Source organism: Mchenga conophoros, linkage group LG3, assembly GCF_057382185.1.
Source record: "Mchenga conophoros isolate Kocher_MC1m ecotype Shallow Benthic linkage group LG3, M_conophoros_male_GT1.1, whole genome shotgun sequence".
Lineage (NCBI taxonomy): Eukaryota > Metazoa > Chordata > Actinopteri > Cichliformes > Cichlidae > Mchenga > Mchenga conophoros.
The window spans coordinates 610369-616255 of record NC_140528.1 but is presented as its reverse complement, the minus strand read 5'-3'; the positions used below and the strand labels follow the sequence as shown (position 1 = coordinate 616255).

The window sequence follows — 5887 nt, the reverse complement described above, 5'->3', positions numbered from 1 at the left end:
CTGCGGGGTTTTGGAACAAATTAAAACGTACAACTCTGCTATCACTTCCAGCATAAATGAAGACAGAAAACTAACAGCAGTGACGTTTGTAGGGTTACTGAAGTTGGGCTAGCTGGTATATAATGATGTGCTACGTGACCGCTAGCGACACAGCTATGTTAGCATAATATAAACAAGCTAACTTTTTTTCCACTCGATAAAGGTTAATGTGAGTGTTCTCGGTGGTCGTTTATTGCATTTATGGAGGAGTGATGTATGCTGGGTAATGGCACAGCTAGCTACTGGGTGACTTTATTCACCCGCTCGGCTGTTATCAGTCCATACAATGGCGTTATTAGCACCAAATCAGTCCCATAGATATGGGCCATCTCCTGCTAGATTGTTCAGAAGGTTGTTCTCATCCATCCAGATGGAGGATCACTAACAGGAGCGTGGAAGACTCCAGAATCACTCTGGCTGGAATCCGGTGGATACAGCAGTGTTTACAGGTAAGACCATTTAAACGGACAGCATTTATAGAATGACTATTAAAAGTCAGCGAGTGTCAGTAATGTTAATGTGGTTATGTTAGTAATACACCGAGTGCTAATATAACAGCTTTAAGATGCATTTGTAGATATTATTACGTGTTTTACCGTCTTTATGGTGCTAGCTTAAAGTTACGGTGTAAACGTTAGCTTATATTGGAGTAAAGCTGTTACTGTTTAAACGATGTTAGCACAGAAATATTAGCTTCTGTCATGACTGATGAAGTTACTAGTTATAAAGTTTTCAGTAAAGTGTTTAATCGCAGCCACAGATTGACAGCAAATATCTCGATTAGCTTCAGTGCATCTATAATAAATATGTGCAAGTTTCAGTGCTTCGTTTAAACTGTATGATACTTATACTGACCCAGGGTCAGTGTAAAATACAATCCTAGCTGTGTGAACAAAGCCTAGCTCCTTTAATCCTGCATGACAAACCTCAGGATGCAGGTTATTATTACTCTTTCCTGCTGGCACACCTGTCACACCTGAGAGTCAGCTAGAAACTTACAGTGACGTTGACATCATGCAAAGACTGCCAGACTCTGTAATACTGCAAATGATCAGTGACTCAGGTTAACACTAACTTTAAAACGGGTACCTCTGTGTGCTGAACATTTAGGATTGAGTCAGGCTGCATCAGCTGAAGCTGTTATTTGTATATATCAGTATTTTTTTATTCAGGTGTGGGGAAAATACGTAAGACTGCAGTGAAGCGATGTACCAGATTAATCCCTGGCCAAAGGTATCGTACTTAAATCAGACTACTGATCCAGCCACATCAGCCTTTTGTGAGGTCTGTTTAAAGTTGACTAAAAGTCAACTGCAGGTTCCTGAGAGGTGAACTGTGAGCACAGAAACACATGTTCATACATACAGCTGCAGCAAACTTACATTAATTTTAAATAGATTTGTTACTCTGATGTCTGTCTCTGTGTTAGTCCTCTGACAGACTGGTGACCTGTCCAGGTGTGCTCTACCTATGACTACTGGGACAGGCTCTAGCCTCTGTAATAGAAATTTTCTGTTATTCTCATTTAAAGTATTTAAGTGCTTATGCATATGCTTAGTTGTGACGCTGTTACTGTTCAGTGAAAGTTTCTAAAACTAGATGAACTTACTTCACCGTCAGCAGTTTGAGAAAACAACTCCCTTTACAGGTGCTGATAAGGCCAAGGGCACAAAACAGCTTAACCATTGATCTGTTAGGTTTCATAGCGAGACACGTGAAGTGTGGTAGGATCAGTTTGTAACTTCCTCCCTCTTCCTTGGAAATGCATAATGGAGTAGGAGCACAACTTCTGTGGCAGCGCTGACTGTGAACTGTGATGTTTGATGTGTGCTGGTGCAGTAATAAATAGCTTGATCACAGCTCTTTCTGTGTTGCAGACTTTATTTAAAAAATTCCACGACACCCCCCACCCTCCCACTGCGACCCTGAATTGAATATTCAGAAGACATTTCTTTAAATAGTTCTAGAAATCTGAGCTGTTGGTGTGTCCATGGATTGTGTGGTAATAATATTAGAGCCTGCAATCTTTCTTACTGAATCTCTACTATGAGTCATGTTACCTGAGATTAAGTCCATGTTTACCTGTCAGCCTGGACGAATGTGCTGTGTGAAGGAAATTAATTAAATCAGATCTGAACTGCGTACATTTGAGGATCCTTGTCATATTTAATTGAAATATGAACCAGTGATTTTTTGATTGCTGATTCCAAGAGAGTCTTTGTGGAAATCCTGTTTGGCTTTTTGTTATTTTAATTCTCTTCTCTGTTTTCCAGAACAGTTCTCCACAGTCACTGTCCACATGGGTCAGTGGGACCAAGAAGCACTCTGCTAATGTGTGGACTCTGACCAGCAACATCCAGCAGGACCCAGACAGCGTTTTCTATCTCCCAGCTGGAGTTTTTTGTTTGTCTGTGACTGGAGAGTCAGATTTTTGTTGAGCTTCACACTTGCAGAGGTAAGTCAGTTGGCAGAGATTCCTCCCACCCTGGTTTTTATGTGCTAGATTTCTTATCTGAAACAGTAATATTTCAGTGACTGCTGCTTATACCACAGGTTAATACACGCTACTGATCCCTGATGGGAGAATCATCAATTTTGGCAACAAAGAAGCCTGGTGGATGTTTGTTTACAGTCTGATGGTGGGACATCATGCTCTGCATCTTCAAAGTTTGCCTCCTCATTATTATTCATACCCAGTAATGTGAAGTATGCTTATATCTACTATAACTGAACAAACGCGGTGGTCTTCATTTATGGAGGCTGTTGAGTCTGAATGTTGGATGTTGTGTATCTCGTGTTCTCTGGGTTTTGTTGTCCTCAGTCTTTTCGCAGGATCAGAAAACAAAACCAGGAGGTGCGTAAATGTTTCTTCTCCATGATGTTTCTTCAAATGTTTCTTCTGGATGATGACACGGGATGCCACCTTTGGTCTTGTGATGAAGCAAAGCTCAGGAAGAAGTGTGATTAAATGGTACCCACATGTTGAGAAGGATGTACAGGGGCACCTGCAGCCAAATCCAAGCTTCAGGTTAGTTGTAGTTGCAGAACGCTATAGACTGAGACAGCTGAGGCATCAAATGTTTGATTAAACGGATGAAAAAGAGAAGTTTCTTCCCTATAATTATCACTTAAAATCTGTAGCAACTTCAAGTCTGTCAGCGTGCTGAGCATGCTCAGAATGTGACAATATATTTTTGTTCAATATTTAATTTCTTTCAGTTGCAATTGTTAAATGAAATATATATATATATATATATATATATATATATATTCTTATAATTTAGCAAACTAATTTATCAAAAAAAAATGTACATATATCTGTATTAGTTTTAATAAATTAATTTGACACCTGTATTGAAAATACCATATTGTATTCATACAGAATCAGTTTGGTATCATTGTTTGTCTGATTGCTGAAACTAAGAGCTACTTTGATCTGTTTAGATCTAAAGTATCCAAAGTTGAGCTCTAATGTTTCTTCACTCCTGTGTCTGATATGTGATTCCTACATACTGGCAGAGCAGAGCAGCAGTTTGTGCTCACAGATGGTGACGGTGTGGAGAGACGGTGGTGTTTCCTCAGAAGAGAGTCACAAAGGACACCAGTCCATCTCACCACCTTGACTTGCTGACTGATGTTTGTGTGCACTGCACAGAGGAAATCAACTGACCGAGGTTTGTCCAGTGACGTGTTATGAATTGTATATTTGTTTTATGCTTACAGTTATGTTTTTCTTGACAGAGGTTCTGCAGAGGTTAGACAAAGCAGAGCAAATATGTGCTTTACATTTTACTGTGATTTTCTGGGATATTTGTTGCCTGATGTTCAGCAGGAATGAAGAAATAGAATCAAAGGGAGATGTTTTTGCTGTTTTTGTAATGATGTAAGTAAATCTTCAATATTATTTATTTGCTTGGTTATATTAGGAGTGTTTCTGAGTGAGGGAGAGAGGAGTCATCATCCAGTTTAAGTGACAGGGAGAGAGGAGTCATCATCCAGTTTAAGTGACGTAGATCAGTGGATACACTTGTCTCCCCTTTAAAGGAGGCGATCCAAGTCATCCTTAAATGTTAGTGCTTTCAAATACACAAACATTTTTAAAGGACAAAAATGAACATCCAACTTTGACTGTAATACAAAATAAATCTTTGCATGTGTGTTTTCAAACTCTCAGATGGGCAGCATATCAGTCTTGGACTGTCAAACCTGCCGGAGCAGCACTGAATGACCACCGCACATGAGCATGTTCCTGCAACATTCAGCATCTGATCTGTCATCTGTGTGCTTCTGCTTTTTGTAAGTAGAGTTACCCAACTCCAGTAACTCTAAACACATGCCATCCATTTCTAACGGCCTGGTTACTTCCTGTCAGTTACTTTAGAAACCATGTGGTCACCTGACCTAACACTGTTTCTTCTTCTTCCCCTTAATGTTCAAGTGTCACATGTCAAACAGCTGGAGAGGAAACTACACCAGCGTACTGGGATGTTTCAGCAACACGTGCCAGATGCTGTTCCTTCATGGTGACATCACCAGAGCATCTTCTCTTCAGTGCCATCCTCTCCTGTCACCCTCTCTGCACGCAGCTCTTTGAGTATGGGGTAGATAAGGGCACAGAGAAACCCTTATTACTAATTTGTATTATAATTCAATTTTCATGAAATATTCATATTCAGTATCGGTCCTTTTATATTAATAACCACGTATCCACCCAGGCTCATGGTGGGGCAGGGCTCTGTCCTGGGATGCTTGAGTGAAAGGTAATGTACACCTGACCAGGTATCCAGTCTGTCAGAATTGTTTTCAATATTTGGTTCAAAAACATGAGTGACAACAAAAATCCAACTAGGATTCTTGCATGTGATGAATGAAGTCTGTCTTTGACTGTATTGTCCAGCTGATCCATCAAACCCCCAGCAGGTGAACCTTATTCATGACATAACACGGCAACAATGCAAAAAATGAAACAGCAACAGTCTAAATGTAAAGTGTATTCTAAACTGCTCTTCAATAAATCATATGCAAAGAGTCATTCAGGACTGTAAAACGTGAACTACAGAACCCAGAGTCTTCATCATTAAATCTCTGGTTGCTTCATTTTTCTATCCTATATCAGACACTTTAAGGTTAGGTTAGGTAAAGTTGCATTCTCATGGTGAGGCAAAGTGCTTTATGTGTGTGTGTGCGTGCGTGTCATGAACGGCTATAAAAGGCCTATAATTAAAGAACAAAGCGGGGTTTGAGTTCGAGTTACGACAGACTGTCACTACTTGTAAGTGGAACGCAGCCTCCCTACGGCGGACAGCTAATAACAGGAATCGGACGCGGTCCACCCGAGTCCACAGCAACCACCATTGCAACCGCCTAGCATGACCTTAGAAACATATTCTGTCTTCATAACGATCAAAAACATGAAATGATTTGCAAAGTGTGAAAGTACAGCTGCAGAGAGCTATGGCGGTATCTTTGGAAGCTGTTTACATAGCTAATAATATACGATGTAACCATGGAGACAGTCAGTCACTTGAGCTAGCGGTGCATGTTTACTACAGTGAATAAGGTGATTGCGTGTACACGCTGCAGGGGGTAAAGACATTACTTCAATATTGTTTTATACTGATATATATTTGCCTTCTGTTGACCATCACCTCAGGTTCACCATTACAGTTTCAGCAGACAGATGCACACTGTCTAAATATGAACACACTCAAAAACTCATGTCTCAGAAATAAGCACAGATGTTCATGTTTGTCATTAGTTTTATTTGTAAGAAAATTATGAACTTCATATTGTGTATCAAATAAAAGAACATTTCACAACTCTGAGTCAACAGAAACAGGTAACAGAA

General features: G+C 40.0%; 2 long non-coding RNA genes across 2 annotated transcripts; both read left to right on the top strand.

Annotated features, from left to right (window-relative positions):
* Positions 1–2336: 2336 nt before the first annotated feature.
* Positions 2337–4004, top strand: LOC146576923 (uncharacterized). Its single transcript, XR_014891617.1, has 4 exons — positions 2337–2494; positions 2593–3067; positions 3559–3713; positions 3966–4004. It is a non-coding gene; the product is annotated as an uncharacterized LOC146576923 (long non-coding RNA).
* An 11-nt stretch (positions 4005–4015) lies between these two features.
* LOC146576922 (uncharacterized) lies at positions 4016–5620 on the top strand. The gene is made up of 3 exons (XR_014891616.1): positions 4016–4108; positions 4214–4335; positions 4478–5620. It is a non-coding gene; the product is annotated as an uncharacterized LOC146576922 (long non-coding RNA).
* The last annotated feature ends 267 nt before the right edge of the window (positions 5621–5887 follow it).